This window comes from Rhinoderma darwinii, chromosome 3 (assembly GCF_050947455.1).
Source record: "Rhinoderma darwinii isolate aRhiDar2 chromosome 3, aRhiDar2.hap1, whole genome shotgun sequence".
NCBI classification, from domain to species: domain Eukaryota; kingdom Metazoa; phylum Chordata; class Amphibia; order Anura; family Rhinodermatidae; genus Rhinoderma; species Rhinoderma darwinii.
Window position 1 is genome coordinate 331,727,645 of NC_134689.1, and position 23,061 is coordinate 331,750,705.

Sequence of the window (23,061 nt, forward strand, 5' to 3'; positions counted from 1 at the left end):
GCCCAACATGTTCTGAGAAAAACAAGACCAAATACATGTAGGTTGGAAGAGTAATAGAACGTTTTACTTTCAAATTGCCACATGGCTAAGGCCTTATTCACACGAACGTGTTTAACGTCCGTGATACGCACGTGAAATTCACGCGCGTCGCACGGACCTATGTAGTCAATGGGGCTGTTCAGACAGTCCGTGATTTTCACGCAGCGTATGTCTGCTGCGTAAAACTCACGACATGTCCTATACTTGGCCGTTTTTCGTGCATCATCCACCCATTGAAGTCAATGGGTGCGTGAAAATCGCGCATGGCACACGGAAGCACTTCCGTGTGTCGCACGTGATTCGCGCAACAGTAAATAAAGAAATGAAGGAAAAAATAAAAGCACCTCCTTCATTTCTTTTTCTAAACATCAAAACCGCATGTCATAAGGATGGCATATGCGTGAAAATCACGCAGCCACGCAGCAAACACTGATGACACACGGAACTGCAACGCTCAAAAAACGCAGTGTTTTTTGTGTGTGCGCAAAACGCACACGTTCATGTGAATAAGGCCTAAAACTTGAAAAAGGGCCTGATCAGGAGGATGGGGGGGGGGGGTAAACCCTCTGGTCAGGAAGTGGTTAATGTGACTGTTAGGGGGTTATATATATTTTTGTAAATATTGTTTTCTGTCTGTCATAGAGATCAAAATGCAACAAATTTTTTAAGTACCATGCTCCTTTTAATACATTTGGCGCAGATCTCGCCAACTATCCCCTCCACTTTGACTGGTGTAAAATACGCCCTTATTAGTAAACGTGGGTCATTGACTTTATTATTCTTTATTACATGTAACCTGGATAATGTTGGGGCTTGCCAACAAGATGGTGCCCTGTAGCTCAGTACACATTGTGACATCATAAGATGACATCAGTATAATTCTACCATTCCATCCTGTGGTCATGTGCTGCCATGTATCTGAATAAACATTATGACATCACAAGCTTCCATTATAATAATACTATCATGTATAACCGGAGCTCACTGCTCAGATCAGAAGATGAAGACAAAGACCAAGGGCAGAATACAGGTACCTCTATCATCATCATCTTCTGAAGTCATGGGGTGGGATTTATTAAGACTGGCATTTCATACGCCAAGTTTGATCTGAACTATGTCGATATGAAATGCGCCAAATTTATTAAGAGGAAAAACGTAGACACCATAATGGAACCCAATGGACCCCCATTACAAGTCATGCCAGGTGCCATTGCAAATGTGAGCAGAGCCTTATTTATCACTTGCCTCCATTTCATTACTTGTAGCACGACACAGTAGTATAGAAGATATATGTATAATATAGTAGGGAGCATTGCTGCCCTATAGTGCCCCACCAAGGGCTTTAAAAGGATTTATTTCATATTAACAATATACAGATATTTATTCAATTAGTAAATGAATTCCCTTATTGAATAACGAACGGGCTGTATGTTATTAATATGTAATAATACCAGTCATATATGATAGAATCTGTATGATCAGCACATAAATAAATTATATAATATATTATAAAGTGTGTATGATAAATTGTGCAAACCCATAGCAACCAATATGAATCCAGCACGGTTTTAGATTGCTATGGGAAACACACACTTTTTTCCGGCACTCATTTATAGGGAGATTCCCCAGAAGTAGTGCAATGGAAAAAAGTGGACATGTTACCTACAGAAACCAATCAGGATGCTGCTTTCAAATTCCAAGAGGCTGCGAGAAAATAAGAGCTAATTAGTTGCCATGGCACCCAAACACTTTTCTCTTGCACTTCCCATGACCTATGTAGAGATGCTCCTGTTACAGCAGTAAATATGTATATTTTATTATCATCATCACCATTATCATTATCAATAACTCCTTCCCGACCGCAGGTCCCAGTCTACGACTACGTCTATTGGCGTCGCTGTAGATGAGGCTATTGAGCGCTCGTGTGACCGCTCATCCTCTAAGCCGGAGCTGTAACTTACAGCTCCTGATCTCAGAGGAGCCTCCTGAACACAGCTGGGATTGGAAAACATTCGGATCCCAGCTGTTTAACCCTTTGATCGCCTTTGTTCGTGACCGCGGCATGATCAAAGGGCATTCCCCCCCTCCTTGATCGCATCACCTTGATTTCGGTGATGCCATCAAACACCGGGGAATCCCTCTGCAGTCAGCCCTGGGGACCAACAAAGGACCCCACAGCTGTCTGTTCCGTTTGCCTGCTGTTCGGGCACACATGTGCTGCCCGATCAGCAACCTGTGTCATAGTGACACAGCGTAATGTATTAGCATACAGGAGTATGCTAATACATAATAAGTAAAAAATAAAGTTATAAATAATATTATCCCTTTATGGGATTTTAAAAAAAAAGTTAAAAAAATATAAATATATAAAAAAAGTCCCAAAAAGGGGTCATTATTTTGCATAAAATATATTTTATTGCCCCCACATTCCATAAAAACAAAAAAACTACACATATTAGGTATCTACACGACCGTAATAACCTGACAAATTAATTTAACAGGTTTAGCGTGAAACGTGATAAAAAATAAACAAGAAAAACCATCCCGAGAATCCCTTTTTCCTATATTCACACCCGCCGAGAATCGCTATTTCCTATATTCACACCGTAGAAAAATATATTTTTTACCCCCAAACTGCGTGGATAAAAAATACTATTTCTCTCCCATAAAACAAGGCCTCATACAGCCACGTCAATGAAAAAATAAAAAAAACAAAAAAACATAAAAAAGTTATGGCTGCTGAAAGGCAGAGAGGCAAAAACAGAAAAATGTATCTGTTCACTGCCAATATTGGCCTTGAGGACAGAACAATTTTTTTATTTTTCCCTCTTTGTATCCCGACGCTCATAACTCTTTTTTTTTTTGTACGACGTAGTTGTATGAGACTCTGTTTTTTGCGGGACGAGTTGTACTTTATGTAGGTAACATTTTTTGGTACAAATACATTATCGTTTAATTTATATAAATTTTTATTTTGGCGAAAATGCAGAAAGAAAGCAGTTCCGCAGCAGTTTTAATATTTATTTTTTTTACACCATACACCGATCATCATAAATAATGTTATACATTTGTTGTACAGGTTGTACTGGCATAGATCTATATGCTAGTACATTAGCCTGTGTACTGATTGTACACAGGCAGTTGTTAGGACATACCTCAGTATGCCCTAACAACAGGAAATATGTTCAGACAGCCCTGGGGTCCTTCAATAGACCCTGGGCTGTCTGGCCATACAAGTTGTGGGCTTTGATCGTGTCACAGTTATCTTCTATGAAGCGATCAAAGTGCAGTCCCCTCTCCTTGAACGTCGCGATCCGAGAATGCTCGTCTTAATGCGCCAAGTACTTGCCGCTCAGGACGAGCATTCTCGTCCTGTGTCGGCAACCAGTTAAGGTCTATTAAGGCCCAGTCATTAAGGGGTTAATATGGTTGTTGTTATTATTATTATTATAACATACTGGGCTTAATGCGGGCAATAAGGGGGTGGAGTTTTCCACAGCAACCAGAGCATTCATGTCCTACACTGCACTGAAAATATGAAACATGTAATCTGATTGGTTGCTACAGGCAACACAACCATTTTGTTTCTAATGGGCCCTAGTGTGACATTACGATGCATCTGGGGGTGATTTTTCATGGTTTGTCTTGTTTACAGGTCGGCTCCGATCATCATATTTGGATATTTGCAGAAGATTCAAACAAGAATATGTTAAGCTGAGCTTCCCTGAAAGTCCATTATACGTAGCCACCGGCGCAGAAGGAGGAGCCCACACTTTGTTTCCTTTATCAACATTAGGTAGAATAACACTTTAACACCCCACATACAAATATATTAAAACTGACAGACTACCCCATTAATACAGATCCCAAACCAAATTAACCCTAACTACGGACCCCCCATACCAGACTATCCTCTTAAAATAGACCGCAAAGAACAGTCCTCCTAAATAAAGACCCCCAAACCAGACACCCCTAAATGAAGACCCAAAACAAGACCATCCTCCTAATACAAACTGCAGACAAGACTACCCATAAATATAGAGCCCAGAACATACTACTCCTAATTACAGACCCCGGGTCAGACTATCCCTCTAATACAAACTTTAGACAAGACTAACCCTAGACCCTAGACCAGACTACTTCTTAATACAGACCTCAGACGAGACTACCCTTAATTACAGAACCGACTACTCTCAGATAAACAGACCGCAGACCAGACTCTCCCTAAACAAAGGCCAATGACTATACTCCCCTTAAATAAAGACCCCAAATCAGACTCCTCCAATTTCCGATGCTCTGGCCCATTCATAGTTTAAAGCCCATAACATCACTGTCCATATATGAACAGTGACATCAGAACCATCCTTGAACCTCTTGACATCACTGTTCATATATGGAGCAGCTTCTGTGTCAACGCCCGTGGTTAATCAGTCTGCATCTGCTCCTAGGTCTGATAGAGTGACTCGATCTGCTACCACTCAGGCTGGTAGGCTGAGGAGTGGGAGAACCTATCACAGCCTGGCCAGACTGAGCTAGCTCCCACCCTCGATCTATTTATACCTTCATTTCCTGCTCTTCCTTTGCCTGTGATTCTGTCTTGTTTCCTGGCTTTGCTGTTCCTGCTAGTACTATTGACCTCTGCTTCAAATTGACCCTGGCTTTACTGACTACGCTCCTGCTCTGCGTTTGGTACCTTGTACACTCCTGGTTTGACTCGGCTCATTCACTACTCTTGTTGCTCACGGTGTTGCCAAGGGCAACTGCCCCTTTCCCTTAGCTTCTGTGTACCCTTGTCTGTTTGTCAGTCGTGCACTTATTGAGCGTAGGGACCGTCGCCCAGTTGTACGCCATCGCCTAGGACGGGCCGTGCAAGTAGGCAGGGACTGAGTGGCGGGTAGATTAGGGCTCACATGTCTGTCTCCCTACCCCGACATTACATAATCACAGGCCCGTATACCTTTTCTACCCTGGTTCCTACACAACTATGGACCCGCTTGAGACCTTGGCTCAGCAAATGCAGGGTCTCTCCCTACAGGTCCAAGCCTTGACTCAGAGGTGCAACCAGCCTGATGCTAACCAGATAGTGCCCTCCACCTCAACTCTTGAACCCCACCTCAAGTTGCCTGACCGGTTCTCAGGGCACCGGAAGACATTTTTCTCCTTTCGGGAGAGTTGTAGGCTCTATTTCCGATTAAGACCCCACTCCTCAGGTTCTGAGAGCCAGCGAGTGGGTATAATTATGTCCCCATTCCAGGACGGCCCCCAAGAATGGGCCTTCTCCTTGGCTCCTGACGCCCCTGAACTTTCCTCTGTTGACCTTTTTTTTCTGCTCTGGGGCTCATCTATGACGAGACTGACAAGACTGACTTTGCCGAGAGTCAGCTGGTGACCTTACGTCAGGGTAAGAGACCCGTTGAGGAGTACTGTTCTGACTTTAGGAAGTGGTGCGTAGCTTCTCGGTGGAATGACGCTTCCTTGAGGTGCCAGTTTAGATTGGGTCTGTCGAACGCCCTGAAAGACCTATTAGTTGGCTATCCCTCTTCTGACTCTCTAGATCAGGTTATGGCTTTAGCGGTACGTCTTGACCAACGTCTCAGGGAACGACGACTTGAACGTTTTTGTGCCTTCTCCTCTGGCTCCCCCATGATGGCTCCCGAGGTTTCGTTGCTTCGTTCTTCCACGGAATCTCGGATGAACCAATGCAACTCGGGGCCTCCGTGTCTCCCCAACAATGTAGAGAGCTCCGCAGGAAGAATGGTCTCTGCTTCTACTGTGGGGATGACAAGCATCAAGTGAACAACTGTCCTAGGCGTAAGAATAAGCAGCCGGAAAACTTCCGCGCCTAAGTGACGATCGGGGAGGTCGCTTCGGCGTACAGGTATTTCCCGTAAATATGAAACCTAATAAGATCTTGCTTCCCTTTCAGGTCACTTTTGAGGGTAGGTCTGCCACCGGCAGTGCCTTCGTGGTTTCAGGGTCTTCTGCTAATCTTATGTCTGTGGAATTTGCTATGTTTCTAGCTATGCCATTGATTGATTTGCCTAAACATGTCCCGGTAGTGGGTATCAACTCCACTCCACTTGCTAATGGTTATTTTACGCAGCATACCCCTGTTTTTTAACTCATTGTTGGCTCCATTCATTTGGAGCAGTGCTCTGTACTGGTGATGCAGGGATTATCGTCCGATTTGGTTTTAGGCCTTCCCTGGTTGCAGATGCATAATTCCACGTTTAACTGGAATACTGGGGATTTTACCAAATGGGGTAATGAATGCATGACGTCCTGTTTTTCTGTTAATTTTATTTCTCTCTCTGAGGAGGTGAAAACTCTACCTGAGTTTATTCAGGAGTTCGCTGATGTTTTTTCTAAAAAGGCCTCCGAACTGTTACCTCCTCATAGAGAATATGATTGCGCAATCGATTTGGTACCAGGAGCTAAGCTCCCTAAGGGTAGGATTTTTAATCTCTCTTGTCCCGAACGTGAGGCCTTGAGAGAATATATCCAGGAAAGCCTGGCCAAGGGTTACATTCGCCCCTCTACTTCTCCGATAGGTGCTGGTTTCTTCTTCGTAGGGAAGAAGGATGGTAGTCTTAGGCCGTGCATCGATTACCGAAACTTCAATAAGGTCACTGTAAGGAACCAGTATCCCCTTCCTTTGATTCCTGATCTCTTCAATCAGGTTCAGGGGGCCCAATGGTTCGCTAAGTTTGATCTTCGGGGGGGCTTATAACCTTATCCGAATCAGAGAAGGGGATGAGTGGAAGACTGCGTTTAACATGCCCGAAGGTCATTTCGAATACCTCGTCATGCCCTTTGGGTTGTGTAATGCTCCCGCGGTCTTCCAGAATTTCATAAATGAGATTTTAAGAGTCTACCTGGGGGTATTTCTTGTAGTGTACTTTGATGACATACTTGTGTTTTCCAAGGACTGGTCCTCCCACATTGAGCATGTCAGGAAGGTGCTCCAGGCCCTTCGGGAAAACAAACTCTGCTAAATCCGAAAAATGTGTGTTTGGGGTGCAGGAGATACCATTTTTGGGTCAAATCCTCACTCCTAATGAATTCCGCATAGACCCTGCCAAGGTTCAGGCTGTGGCTGAATGGGTCCAACCTGCTTCCTGGGGTTTGCTAATTATTACAGGAGATTTATTGCTAACTTCTCGGTCATCGCTAAGCCTCTTACGGATCTTACTCGCAAAGGTGCTGATCTCCTCCACTGGCCTCCGGAGGCGCTCCAGGCATTTGAGATCCTTAAGAAGTGATTTATATCTGCCCCAGTGCTGATTCAGCCTAACGAAGTGGAGTAATTCATCGTGGAGGTTGACGCCTCCGAGGTGGGAGTGGGTGCTGTCTTGTCCCAGGGTACCAGGTCCCTCACCCATCTCCGTCCATGTGCCTAGTTCTCCAGGAAGTTCTCGCCCACTGAGAGTAACTATGACGTGGGCAACCGCAAACTCTTAGCCATTAAATGGGCATTTGAAGAGTGGCGCCACTTCTTGGAGGGGGCTAGGCACCAGGTAACGGTCCTTACCGACCACAAGAATCTGGTCTTCCTAGAATCTGCCCGGAGGCTAAAACCCGAGACAAGCTCGATGGGCGTTGTTTTTTACTAGATTCAACTTTGTGGTCACCTATAGGGCTGGGTCTAGAAATATTACAGCTGATGCACTGTCGAGTAGCTTCATGGCCAGCCCTCCTTCGGAGGAAGATCCTGCTTGTGTTTTGCCCCCAGGTATAATCATATCCTCTGTTGATTCTGACTAAGTCTCCGAAATTGTGGCTGATCAAGGTTCAGCTCCCGGGAACCTTCCTGAGAACAAGCTGTTTGTTCCCCTGCAATTCCGGCTAAGGGTACTCAGGGAAAATAATGACTCTGCACTATCTGGCCATCCAGGCATCCTGGGTACCAAGCACCTCATTGCTAGAAACTATTGGTGGCCTGGGTTGCCTAAAGACGTTAAGGCCTACGTCGCCGCTTGTGAAATTTGTTCTAGGTCCAAGACTCCCAGGTCTTTGCCCATTCCCCAGAGACCTTGGACCCATATCTCCATGGATTTTATCATCGATCTGCCTCCATCTCAAGGCAAGTCGGTGGTGTGGGTTGTAGTAGACCACTTCAGTAAGATGTGCCACTTTGTGCCCCTCAAGAAACTACCCAATGCCAAGACGTTAGCTACCTTGTTTGTCAAACACATCCTGTGTCTCCATGGGGGTTCCTGTCAATATTGTTTCTGACAGAGGGGTACAATTTGTTTCATTGTTTTGGAGAGCTTTCTGTAAAAAGTTGGAGATTGATCTGTCCTTCTACTCAACCTTCCATCCTGAAACTAATGGCCAAACTGAGAGGACTAATCAGTCTCTAGAACAATATTTAAGGTGTTTTATCTCCGACTGTCAATATGATTGGGTCTCCTTCATTCCCCTCGCCAAATTTTCCCTTAATAACCGGGTCAGTAACTCGTCAGGGGTCTCCCCCTTTTTCTGTAATTTTGGGTTTAATCAACGGTTCTCCTCCGTTTCACCTGGTGGTTCCAACAATCCCAAGGTAGATGTCGTTCATCGGGAACTGTGCACAGTCTGGGCCCAGGTTCAGAAGAACCTAGAGGCGTCCCAGAGCATACAAAAGACTCAGGCAGATAGAAGAAGACGTTCTGCTAACCCCTTGTTTGTGGTAGGGGATCTGGTGTGGCTGTCTTCAAAAAATTTGCGTCTTAAAGTTCCGTCCAAAATGTTTTCATTTTCTCCCCGGTATATAGGGCCCCGTACAAGTCATTGAGGTCCTTAACCCTGTCTCCTTCCGGCTGGAGTTACCCACTTCTTTTCAAATACACGACGTGTTTCATGCCTCCCTCCTGAAACGCTGCTCCCCCTCCTTGGCTACCTCGGGGAAACCTCCGGTCCCTGTTCTCACCCCTGAAGGGGTAGAATTCGAGGTGGCCAAGATTGTGGACAGCAGGATGGTCCAAGGCTCCCTCCAGAACCTGGGCCATTGGAGAGGATACGGGCCTGAGGAGAGGACTTGGGTACCCGCCCGGGATGTTTACGCTGGGGTATTGCTCAGGAGCTTCCATCTTCGGTTCCCCAATAAGCCAGGTACACCTAGGAAGGGTCCAGTGGCCCCTCATAAAAGGGGGGTACTGTAAAGGATCTGCCAGACACAGCTTCTGTGTCGACGCCCGTGGTTAATCAGTCTGCATCTGCTCCTAGATCTGATCTAGATCTTTTCCATAAATGAATGTGCTGCGTATGGTGCACAGTAAAAATGTACAATTTTCCCCAGATATGCCAATTCAGTGGCAAATATGTCAAGCCCAGCTTATGTCACTGGAGAGACACACCCTAAAAATTGTTAAAAGGGTTCTCCTGGATATGGTGGTGCCATATATGTGGAAGCAAACAGCTTTTTGGGCACACTGTATGGCTCCGATGGGTTCAGCCAGGAGGCGATGCCTTTTCATTCTCCCGACACGGTAAAGTTAATGTGGGAGTAAGTGAGAGCACAGCGTTATTTTGCGAGATCACGCTGTGCTGTGAGTATAGCTGAACATGAATGAAGAGAAGTGTATGGCGCTGATTGATCAGCGTCATACACTTCTCTTTACTACGCCCACTTGGTCAAGAGTAAAAAAACGCCCACTTGGGCATTAAAAACAAATTAGCATAACACTTAAAATGCTCATAACTTTGTCAAAAATAAGCGTGTTTTTTTAAAATAAAAACACATTACTTATCTACATTAAAGCGCCTATTAGATTAGGTAGAAGATAGGGCAGTTAGAAACTGATGACAGAGCCTATTTTTTTTTTTTAAATCAGTTCTTTTTAATTGAAGTTTCAAGATTAAACAATACAAAACATAACATACAAACCCTTTCCCTAACCCTCCCCCAGGCACCATCTGATATTACAGAAATAAAAGACATATGTGGTGAGACATATTCCAAACATCGAATAAACAATTCACCTGATAGCAAGTACAATACAGATGTAAAACAGACATAGGACTCTCTTAATCCCCCACCTCTCATCCCTTCCAGTATAGAAATTTAATCGACATCCAATACAGAAGGCTTCACCCAGAAAAAGTCCAAGGGCACAGTTTATGATACAGATTCCGATACACATAACCATGATCCCCATATGGAATAAAAAATGTTAAGCGCTTTACACTTTACGTACACAGCTTTTTCCTACACAATCATTTTATTCACTTTAGCAATGAATTCACTCCTAGTCGGCGGGGCGCCTTGTATCCAGTGTAATGCAATAAGTTTTCTAGCTATGTATAGCTGTCTTGCAATAGCAAGCCGCTCCTGGACAGAAGTCTGAATATGCGTAACACACCCCAAAATGCACTCCATAGGAGTCCCCTGAAGCGTAAGCCCATAAGCATCCTGATTCAGCTTCAGCACGTCTGACCAATATGAAGTTAAATGTGGACATGACCACAACATATGCAGATGATCCGCCCCATCTTCCGAGCATCTGGGACAAGTAGAGTCACCCCGTACACCAATGTTGAAAATAAATTTAGGAGTCTTATATACTCTATGGATAATGTATTATAGAGAGAGGTGCCTAGCCTCACTAAGAGAAATATTCGGAACTGCTTCCATGATATCTGACCATTGTTCTTCAGAGATGGGACCCATATCCCGCTCCCATTTTCGAGAAGCAATCAAGGGGTACTTATCCAAAAATTTACTAAGCAACAGCTGATAAATGTTCGAGATAACCCCCGAAGTACCACTCCCAGTATGTAAGACAGCCAGCACCCCATCTGTATGTACATTCAAATCTACAACCTTCTTTTGGGCATCATATTCATGTCTTATCTGTAGATATTGGTAAAAGGAATTTCGAGGCAACCCAAATTCCTCCTGAAGCTGTTGATAAGTTTTAAATATATCATCCTGGAACAAACTGTGATACACGGGATATGCCCCTCGATTGCCAAACCTCAAATCCTTCAAGAGAGAAGAACTCCTGAAGTGCCCTATTGCCCCATGTAGGCGCAAAAGCTGTGCATACCCCTATATCTCTAATGGACCGGACCTTATCCCAAACTTTACGCATTAGCGCATATGTGGGCATATTCCTACCCGACAGCAGAGAATGACCCGCTTCCAAAACTGTCAATAAAGCGGATGAACCAAAGTGTAACTGCAAAATCGCACTATTAGATCCACTCGGTATAATTTCCCCCCACCCCTTAAAATGCTGGTATTGGAAAGCAAAGAAGTATAACCAAGGATTGGGTAGGGCCAGGCCGCCGTCATGCTTTGCACATTGTAGAATTTCCAATTTAAGTCTGGGGTGATCCTTACGCCATATTAGATCTCTAAAAAGTGCATTAACATAATAAAAGTCGCGTAAAGGAATCCATACAGGGGAGTTATGCAAAATGTACAATAATTGTGGCATTAGGATCATCTTGATAAGATTAACCCTACCTGCAACCGACAAATATAACTTACACCAAGCCGATATTTTCATTTTGAATCAGACCAAGAGGGGTTGCAGATTAAGGGCAATATAATCAGAAGGAGAAGCCGAAACCACTATCCACAAATATTTAAAGTGTTCAACACACCCCACAGACACATCATGAACCCTATTTATTTTAAAACCAGACAATGCACCAAAATTCTCAATTAGGGATATTGTTTCTGCCAGTGATCTACCTACATCCCCAAATAGAGAAGCATGTCGTCTGCATAAAGCTCCACTTTTTCCTGCACAGAGCCATATGAAAATCCCTTAATATCATCGGACAAACGTATGTGCGCTGCTAGGGGCTCCACTGCCACAGCAAACAGGAGGGGCGATAATGTGCATCCCTGTCTAGTTCCTCTTTCAAGAGCAAACCGAACAGATAATCCACCATTTGCCCTTATTCGAGCTGTAGGACAAGAATACAAGACCGTGATCCATGATATAAAGGACGATCCGAAACCCATAGCCTCCTAGGAGCACCAAAGATATTGCCACTCCACGCTATCAAAAGCTTTAGCAGCGTCCAATGAAAGAATAGCTCTTTCCCCTACATTATCCGCCTTCAGCTGAAGATTTCAAAATAAGCGTCTCAAATTCATAGCTGTGGACCTAGCAGGCATAAAGCCGGTCTGATCCGGGTGTATAATGGTAGAAATCACTTTATTCAACCTCAGAGCTAAGGCCTTTGCCAGAATCTTGACATCAGTTGTCAGTAACGAAATCGGTCGGTAAGAATCATCTAATTGAGGACCACAATAATGGCCTCTTGCATAGAAGCCGGCAAAGAGCCATGTGCTAGTGAATGGTGAAACACTTCTAATAATTTGGGTAAAAGCACCTCAGAGTATTTTTTATAAATTTCAACTGGCAACCCATCCGCCCCAGGCGCCTTATCATTAGCCATCTGTTTGACCGCTTCTTCCAATTCCTCCTGGCCTCCCCTGACAGTTTAGAGAGTTGTGCTTTGGCTAAGAATGAGCAAATATCATTTGTGGATGGATGCACCTTAGAGGCATATAGATCAGAATAAAATTCCCCCAAAACCTCCAAGACCTCTGAGGTCTCCGTAACCATAGTGCCCCTCACCGTTTTTAAAGCAGCTATATGCGACACCCCTTGTGTGTCTTTGCCAGCATATGCCCAGCCTTCTCTCCTTCTTCAAAATAATTCTGTGCATAAAACTGCCGTTTTCTACCCGCTACTGCTAAAACATATAAGTTTAATGCGTCTTGCGCATTTCATAAACTTGTTTGATGTACCACAGGTGGGTTTGAAATAAATGCCGCCTCTGACCTACGCATTTCTTCATGTAATCTCTTATCCTCCGCCCTAGTTGCCGTTTTGTGCCTGCTAATTGCTTGCATAAACAAGCCTCTCAAATACGCCTTCATTGCATCCCAAACACAAAGAACAGAAGAGCCACAATTAATTTTAAAGTAATCCTCTATTCTCCGGGCAATGAATCCTTGCCCATCAATCAAAGACAGCCAGAAGGGATTCAGCTTCCACATTCGCGGGCCATGGGAACCCTGATTATTAACATCAACCGTGACCCTAAGGGGAGAGTGGTCAGATAACGTTCTAGAGAGATACTCCACCTGACTAACTAAGGGCAACATACACTCATTCCCCAAGGCCAAATCTATTCTGGATAGAGAAGAGTAAGTGGATGAACAGCATTAGAACTTCCTTTCGCGAGGGTGTTTTAATCTCCATATATCCAATAATCCCAGTTCTTGTATCATTGTATCAAACGGGGTCTGGGCCTCCCCGTCACTCCTGTCCTCATCTCTACATTTATCCCAGTTAGAGTCAAGAATATTATTAAAATCCCCCAGGAGAAGCAAAGGTATCCCAGGTTTATCCGCCACAAAGGACATGGCCTTCAGTAATACTCTATTAGAAAAAGGAGGAGGTATGTATATAGATATTATTATAAACACTTTTGAGTATATGGTACATAACACCCAGATATATCGACCTTCTGCATCCACCTCCATGTCTAAGCAATTAAATGGAATTTGTTTGTGAACTAATAAACTAACTCCCCTAGAATATACTGAGAACGTGGAGTGACAGCTAAAGCCCACCCATCTCCTCTGTAGCTGCTGTAATCTGTCATCTATCAAATGTGTCTCTTGTAGACACACAATCACTGGCTGGTGCTTGCTAATATACTGAAAAATGGCCTGACGCTTCGTGGCATCAGCCATACCCCGAATATTCCAACTAATAAAGCTAACTGAATTAGCCATATTCAAAATAGGATACAATATTTAGCCTGTCATATCTCATCTTTAAGCAAGGATGTACGTCTCTTTTACACTCACATATAATCCAAGTATGTGCCAACTTTAACCCTAGAACCCCCCCCCCCAAAAAAAAACCACATATAAACATAGTAAACCTCTCTCTACGAGAGAGTGGGCGTTGAAATTCCTACTAGTGCAATGTACAGAACCACAGAAAGATTGTGTAGAGCATACCACCGTTCTGTCAAAACATATATCCTGCATTTCAACATAACAATATACTTGCTAGTCATAAAGCCCATAAGTGCTGCCTGAGTAACCAATAAATAGCAATAAGTTTGGTCATATACTCATTACTTTACGTAACATTAATCAGAGTGCAAGTCCCAGAATACATGACCTGGAAGATAAAACATATGAGCCATATTTCAGGGCGTCTTGACTCACAGTTGCCTCTCATGTCCATCAAGCCACTGTATGGCCATGTGCGGATTTTCAAAAAAATTAGTTCCTCCTAGAGCTGCAACACGCAACTTCACTGGGTATAGCATAGAATACGCCACCTGCAAATTTCTCAGTCGTTTCTTGACATCTTGAAAACGCGCTCTTTTACGCTGAACTTCCGCTGAGTATTCCGGGAAGATGGAGACTTTCCCGCCATTTATAGCCAAATCCGGACATTCCCGCGCTTTTCGTAGAATGATATCCCGATCTCTTTATAGTGCAGTAATTTAGCAAATATAGGCCTCGGAGGGTGCACAGGTGGTAAAGGGCGAGTCGGCACACAATGAGCCCGTTCAATTGCAAATAATGGGGTGAAGGTGTCTTCCCCAAAAGATGTGCGTAACCATTTCTCCATATATTCTGTGCAATTCAAGCCTTCTGATTTTTCCGGTATTCCAATCAGTCTGACATTATTACGACGTAACCTATTTTCTAGGTCGTCCGTTTTGTTAAACAAAGCCACAATATCATGAGTCGACTTTTTAGAGTCTTTCATGGTAGTAAACATATTATCTTCCAGGTCTGTGACCCGTCCCTCCACTTCACCAAGTCGCTCGTTAACCTTTTGCATATCATGCCTGATAATGGCAATATCTTCCTTCATGACACCCACCTTCACATTCAAAGTAGACAGCGTAGACTTGCAGCAATTGATAGCCAAAAAGACATCTCGTAGTGTGGGCTCAGCTCCCGCCATTAATTGCTGTGCAGGAAGCGGCTCCCCCCTCGACACGCCAGCTGGCTCATCAGAAGCCCGGGAGGCCATGACACTCGCTGATTCCCCATCTGAGGTGTTGGAATCGGAAATATGCAGTTCCACATTGCTCCTCACCCTAGACTCATCGGCAGTACGGGCAAAGCGCTCCAACCTGTCCCCAATCGTGACCACCGGCTCCACATGTTGCTCAGCCAGCAATTCCTCCGCGGCGCCATCTTGTGAGTCCCGCTCGACGGGCCTCTGAGAGAATCTTGCATTGCTTCTGGTCATATCTGTACACCTCCAACCCGCAACCACCGCAGCAAGCGAGGATCTCAGGTAATACAGCAGTTCAGGTAAGTATATGTCACCTCAGGCAAAGTAGTCGGATACTTTTCAGGAGTTCTGGCAGGAGATCAGAAACTTGCGACTCTCTACATGCTCAGCAAGGCACGCCTCTCGACAGAGCCTCTTTAAGTTTTGTCTTAAGCAGGTAAAACACATGCTCGAACGGGTTGGGATCTGGTGATTGACTTGGCCATTGCAGAATAATCTACTTCTTTGCCTTAATAGACACCTGGGTTACTTTCGCATTATGTTTTGGGTCATTGTCCATCTGTACTGTGAAGCGGCGTCCAATCAACCTTGCTGCATTTGGTTGAATCTGAGCAGAAAGTATATCCCTGAACACTTCAGAATTCATCCGGCTGCTTCTGTCTTCAGTCACATCATCAATAAACACTAGTGACCCAGTGCCTTTGGCAGTCATGCATGCCCATGCCATCACACTGCCTCCACCATGTTTTACAGAGGATGTGGTGTGCTTTGGATCATGAGCCGTTCCAAGCCTTCTCCATACTTCCTCCCATCATTCTGGTACAGGTTGATCTTAGTTTTATCTGTCCAAAGAATTCTATTCCAGAACTGGGCTGGCTTTTTTAGATGTCGTTTGGCAAAGTCTAATCTGGCCTTTTTATTTTTGAGGCTGATTAATGGTTTACTCCTTGTGGTGAACCCTCTGTATTTGCTCTCATAATGTCTTTTCTTCGTGGTAGACTTAGATAGCTACACCTACTTCCAGGAGAGTGTTCTTCACTTGGGTAGATGTTGTGAAGGGTTTTTTCTTCACCATGGAAAGGATTCTGCGATCATCCACCACTGTTGTCTTCCGTGGACGTCCAGGCTTTTTGGATTTTATGAGATTTCCAGTGCACCCTTTTTTTTTCAAGAATGTACCAAACTGTGGATTTAGCTACTCCTAACATTTATGCTATCTCTCTGATGGATTTCTTCATTTTTCTCCGCCTAACGATGGTCTGTTTCACTTGCATTGAGAGCTCCTTTGACCTCGTGTTGTGGGTTCTCAGCAACAGCTTCCAAATCCACATCTCACACCTGGAATCAACTCCAGAGCTTTTACGTGCTTAATTGATGATGGATTAATGAGGGAATAGCACATGCAGGCCATTAAATAGCTTTTGAGTTAATTGTCCAATTACTTTTGGTCCCTTGAAAAAGAGGCAGCTACATATTAAATAGCTGTAATTCCTAAACCCCTCCTCAAATTAGGATGTGAATACACTCAAATTAAAGCTGAGAGTCTGCACTTTAAGCCCATATTGATTATATAACTGTATATTCAATATGTTTTGGTAAACAGCTAAAATGCCAAAACTTATGTCACTGTCCAAATAATTCTGAACCTAACTGTAACTATGATCACCTCACTATGGGCTATCCTAGGGGCTTGCTATGGGGATGCAGGGTATGTGCCCCGTGCACAACTAGGTGGTAGGGAAGGAGGGGTGCCGCATAGCAGCTATCCCGCTGCTGATAGGCTCCCTGTATGTCGGACACTTGCAGCAGCAATCCGCGTTAGGAGGAGCCAGGAGTTCATGCGGCGGCATACTGACTGGGGTCTGTGACCATCCTGAGTGGTAGCAGATCGAGTCACTCTATCAGACCTAGGAGCAGATGCAGACTGATTAACCACTGGCGTCGACACAGAAGCTGTGTCTGGCAGATCCTTTACTGTACCCCCCCTTTTATGAGGGGTCACTGGACCCTTCCTAGGTGGACCTGGCTTATTGGAGAACCGAAGGTGGAACCTCCTGAGCAATACCCCAGCGTGAACATCCCGGGCGGGTACCTAAGTCCTCTCCTCAGGCCCGTATCCTCTCCAATGGACCAAGTACTGGAGGGAGCCTTGGACCATCCTGCTGTCCACAATCTTGGCCACCTCGAATTCTACTCCTTCAGGGGTGAGAACAGGGACCAGAGGTTTCCTCGAGGTAACCAAGGACGGGGAGCAGCGTTTCAGGAGGGAGGCATGAAACACGTCGTGTATTTGAAAAGACGGGGGTAACTCCAGCCGGAAGGAGACAGGGTTAAGGACCTCAATGACCTTGTACGGCCCTATAAATTGGGGAGCAAATTTTTGGACGGAACTTTAAGACGCAAATGTTTTTGAAGACAGCCACACCAGATCCCCGACCACAAACAAGGGGTTAGCAGAACGTCTTCTATCTGCCTGAGTCTTTTGTATGCTCTGGGACGCCTCTAGGTTCTTCTGAACCTGGGCCCAGACTGTGCACAGTTCCCGATGAACGACATCTACCTCGGGATTGTTGGAACCACCAGGTGAAACGGAGGAGAACCGTGGATTAAACCCAAAATTACAGAAAAAGGGGGAGACCCCTGACGAGTTACTGACCCGGTTATTAAGGGATAATTCGGCGAGGGGAATGAAGGAGACCCAATCATATTGACAGTCAGAGATAAAACACCTTAAATATTGTTCTAGAGACTGATTAGTCCTCTCAGTTTGGCCATTAGTTTCAGGATGGAAGGCCGAGGAGAAGGACAGATCAATCTCCAACTTTTTACAGAAAGCTCTCCAAAACAATGAAACAAATTATATCCCTCTGTCAGAAACAATATTGACAGGAACCCCATGGAGACGCAGGATGTGTTTGACAATCAAGGTAGCTAACGTCTTGGCATTGGGTAGTTTCTTGAGGGGCACAAAGTGGCACATCTTACTAAAGCGGTCTACTACAACCCACACCACCGACTTGCCTTGAGATGGAGGCAGATAGTTGATAAAATCCATGGAGATATGGGTCCAAGCTCTCTGGGGAATGGGCAAAGAACATAGTAAGCCCGCTGGTCGGGACCTGGGAGTCTTGGACCTAGCACAAATTTTACATGCGGCGACGTAGGCCTTAACGTCTTTAGGCAACCCAGGCCACCAATAGTTTCTAGCAATGAGGTGCTTGGTACCCAGGATGCCTGGATGGCCAGATCGTGCAGAGTCATGATTTTCCCTGAGTACCCTTAGCCGGAATTGCAGGGGAACAAACAGCTTGTTCTCAGGAAGGTTCCCGGGAGCTGAACCTTGATGAGCCGCAATTTCGGAGACTAAGTCAGAATCAACAGAGGATATTATTATACCTGGGGGCAAAACACAAGCAGGATCTTCCTCCGAAGGAGGGCTGGCCATGAAGCTACGCAACAGTGCATCAGCTTTAATATTTTTAGACCCAGCCCTATAGGTGACCATAAAGTTGAATCTAGTAAAAAAACAACGGCCATCGAGCTTGTCTCGGGTTTAGCCTCCGGGCAGATTCTAGGAAGACCAGATTCTTGTGGTCGGTAAGGACCGTTACCTGGTGCCTAGCCCCCTCCAAGAAGTGGCGCCACTCTTCAAATGCCCATTTAATGGCTAAGAGTTTGCGGTTGCCCACGTCATAGTTACTCTCAGTGGGCGAGAACTTCCTGGAGAACTAGGCACATGGACGGAGATGGGTGAGGGACCTGATACCCTGGGACAAGACAGCATCCACTCCCACCTCGGAGGCGTCAACCTCCACGATGAATGACTCCACTTGGTTAGGCTAAATTAGCACTGGGGCAGAGATAAAGCACTTCTTAAGGATCTCAAAAGCCTGGACCGCCTCCGGAGGCCAGTGGAGGAGATCAGCACCTTTGAGAGTAAGATCCGTAAGAGGCTTAGCGATGACAGAGAAGTTAGCAATAAATCTCCTGTAATAATTAGAAAACCCCAGGAAGCACTGTAACGCCTTCAGGGAGGCAGGTTGGACCCATTCAGCCACAGCCTGAACCTTGGCAGGGTCCATGCGGAATTCATTAGGAGTGAGGATTTGACCCAAAAATGGTATCTCCTGCACCCCAAACACACATTTTTCGTATTTAGCAAAGAGTTTGTTTTCCCGTAGGGCCTGGAGCACCTTCCAGACATGATCAATGTGGGAGGACCAGTCCTTGGAAAACACAAGTATGTCATCAAGGTACACTACAAGAAATACCCCCAGGTAGTCTCTTAAAATCTCATTTATGAAATTCTGGAAGACCGCGGGAGCATTACACAACCCAAAGGGCATGACAAGGTATTCAAAATGACCTTTGGGCGTGTTAAACGCAGTCTTCCACTCATCCCCTTCTCTGACTCGGATAAGGTTATAAGCCCCCCGAAGATCAAACTTAGAGAACCATTGGGCCCCCTGAACCTGATTGAAGAGATCAGGAATAAAAGGAAGGGGATACTGGTTCCTTACAGTGACCTTATTCAAGTTTCGGTAATTGATGCACGGTTTAAGACCACCATCCTTCTTCCCTACGAAGAAGCCAGCACACACCGGAGAAGTAGAGGGGCAAATGTAACCCTTGGCCAGGCTTTCCTGGATATATTCTCTCATGGCCTCACATTCGGGACAAGATAAATTAAATATCCTACCCTTAGGGAGCTTAGCTCCTGGTACCAAATCGATTGCGCAATCGTATTCTCTATGAGGAGGTAATAGTTCGGAGGCCTTTTTAGAAAAAACATCAGCAAAGTCATGAATAAACTCAGGTAGAGTGTTCACCTCCTCTGGGAGAGAAATAAAATTAACAGATTAAACAGGACGTCATGCATTCATTACCCCATTTAGTAAGATCCCCAGTACTCCAGTTAAACGTGGGATTATGCATCTGCAACCAGGGAAGGCCTAAAACCAAATCGGACGATATTCCCTATATCCAATATAGCCAACAATGAGTTCAAAAACAGGGGTATGCGGCGTAAAATAACCATTAGCAAGTGGAGTGGAGTCGATACCCACTACCGGGACATGTTTAGGCAAATCAGTCAATGGCATAGCTAGAGACATAGCAAATTCCACAGACATAATATTAGCAGAAGACCCTGAATCCGCGAAGGCACTGCCGGTGGCAGACCTACCCTCCAAAGAGACCTGAAAGGGAAGCAAGATCTTATTAGGTTTCATATTTACGGGAAATACCTGTGCGCCCAAGCGACCTCCCCGATCGCCACTTAGGCGCGGAAGTTTTCCGGCTGCTTATTCTTACGCCTAGGACAGTTGTTCACTTGATGCTTGTCATCTCCATAGTAGAAGCAGAGACCATTCTTCCTGCGGAGCTCTCTATGTTGTTGGGGAGACACAGAGGCCCCGAGTTGCATTGGTTCATCCGACCTTTCCGTGGAAGAACGAAGCAACGGAACCTCGGGAGCCATCATGGGGGAGCCAGAGGAGAAGGCTCAAAAACGTTCAAGTCGTTGTTCCCTGAGACGTCGGTCAATACGTACCGCTAAAGCCATAACCTGATCTAGAGAGTCAGAAGAGGGATAGCTAACTAACAGGTCTTCCAGGGCGTTCGACAGACCCAATCTAAACTGGCACCTCAAGGCAGGGTCATTCCAGCGAGAAGCTACACACCACTTCCTAAAAGTCAGGACAGTACTCTTCAACGGGTCTCTTACCCTGACGTAAGGTCACCAGCTGACTCTTGTCAGTCTCGTCATAGATGAGCCCGAGAGCAGAAAAAAAAGGTCAACAGAGGAAAGTTCAGGGGCGTCAGGAGCCAAGGAGAAGGCCCATTCTTGTGGGCCATCCTGGAGCCAGGAGACAATTATACCCACTCGCTGGCTCTCAGAACCTGAGGAGTGGGGCCTTAGACGGAAATATAGCCTACAACTCTCCCGAAAGGAGAAAAAAATCTTCCTGTCCCCTCAGAACTGGTCAGGCAACTTGAGATGGGGTTCAAGAGGTGAGGTAGAGGGCACTAGCTGGTTAGCATCACGCTGGTCGCACCTCTGAGCCAGGGCTTGGACCTGTAGGGAGAGACCCTGCATTTGCTGAGCCAGGGTCTCAAGGGGGTCCATAGTAGTAGGAACCAGGGTAGAAAAGGTATATGGGCCTGTGATTATGTAATGATGGAGTAGGGAGACAGACAGGTGAGCCCTAATCTACCCGCCACTCAGTCCCTGCCTGCCTACTTGCACGACCCATCCTAGGCGACGGCATACAACTGGACGACGGTCCCTACGCGCAATATGTGCACAACAGACAAACAGACAAGGGTACACAGAAGCTAAGGGAAATGGGGCAGTTGCCCACAGCAACACCGTGAGCAACAAGAGTAGTGAATGAGCCGAGTCAAACCAGGAGTGTACAAGATACCAAACGCAGAGCAGGAGCGTAGTCAGTAAAGCCAGGGTCAATATGAAGAAGAGGTCAATAGTAATAGCTGGAACAGCAGAGCCAGGAAACAAGAGAGAATCACAGGCAAAGACAAGATAGCAAATGAAGGTATACATAGACCGAGGGTGGGAGCTAGAACCGTCTGGCCAGGCTGTGATAGGTTCTCCCACTCCTCAGCCTTCCAGCCTGAGTGGTAGCAGATCGAGTGACTCTATCAGACCTAGGAGCAGATGCAGACTGATTAACCACGGGTGTCGACACCGAAGCTGTGTCTGGCAGATCCTTTACAGTACTATAATATAATGGTGAGATATTAGTATTTATATTATATTACTTCACTATAATATAAAACCTAAGGTCCAGATTTACTAATACTGGTCTTTCATATGCCATTTTTCTGACAGAAGAGCCTGGGAGCAAGATGTGGCAAATTGATTTAAAAAGGCGTCTGCCTAAAGGTGTGTTTGTGCGCTAAAATCTGAAATCTATGCCAGCTACGGGTTTTACTATAATTTAAGACAATTTGTGGCATAAATGAAAGTTGCCCGTTCTTACTAAGCCACGCCCAATTTTTTGAAAGTGGCCAGAGCAATACCTCGCTACATTATAATCTCTAATACCTCACTATAATATCAACACTAATAACTCACTATTACATAACACAGCACAGTTACACAGGTCAGGACATCAACAACCACTCACAGCCCTTAGTAACTAGCAGTCAGGGTAATAAATATAGATCATACGATCCTGTAACACATCTAGTAATAGTATTAGCCGCTTTGATCCAGGGTTTATAACTGATCGCCATTTTCTGGGGTCAAGATGGAATTTTCCCCCTTTGATACTAATTGACCCAACGTGTCCAGGGTTTTTGCCTTCTTCTGGATCAACAGCTTTAGATATAGGGATGTCCTTCACATTAATAATATACATATAAAAAATACATATAATAAAATAAATCTTTTTACATATAACAAGTCCCCTGTGTCTTTATTTCTCAGCATGCGGTGGAGTTTAGTATCTAGCGGAGCTTTCAAGGCTTTGTGGTATTGTTTTTTCATATATGTATCACTATTACAAAAAAAAATAATCTTTTATTATATCTGCTTCTCGCATATTGATTGTGGCTATTATCACAAAGGTATTAGGCAGGGGGGTCATTTTAAGCAAATAAAGGAGCCTATAAAAGTCTTTATTGCTGTGGGAAGCTGAGGGTTTCTGCTCATTTTCTCTGCAACTATGTGCCCCGGGCGCAACTAAGAGAAGGTAGGGGGTGCGCCGGGCTGGTCGAGCGAACAGGGCCGCACATACCATGTGTCAGGTTGAGCTGCTTGCTTCAGGCGGCAGCTTTCAGTATTGTGTGGGGGCAGCAAACGAGAGGCCACCACACAGACGCTGTAAATATAAGACTGCCTCGCCGCGGGACAACTGTCCCGTACTGTAATCATGTTTTCAGTACGAGACAGTAGTTCCACGGAGAGGCAGGGAACTCCTAGCGTCGCACATAACTATGATGCTAGGAGCCCGGCTCCCTGCAGTGTGTTCGGTCCGGAACTTGCGGCCGAAAT

The 23,061-nt window shown here is 45.2% G+C and overlaps 1 long non-coding RNA gene across 1 annotated transcript; it reads left to right on the forward strand.

The window, feature by feature from the left end:
- The first annotated feature begins 999 nt into the window (after positions 1-999).
- Positions 1,000-10,450, forward strand: LOC142748184 (uncharacterized). Its single transcript, XR_012882170.1, has 3 exons — positions 1,000-1,069; positions 3,695-3,835; positions 10,076-10,450. It is a non-coding gene; the product is annotated as an uncharacterized LOC142748184 (long non-coding RNA).
- The last annotated feature ends 12,611 nt before the right edge of the window (positions 10,451-23,061 follow it).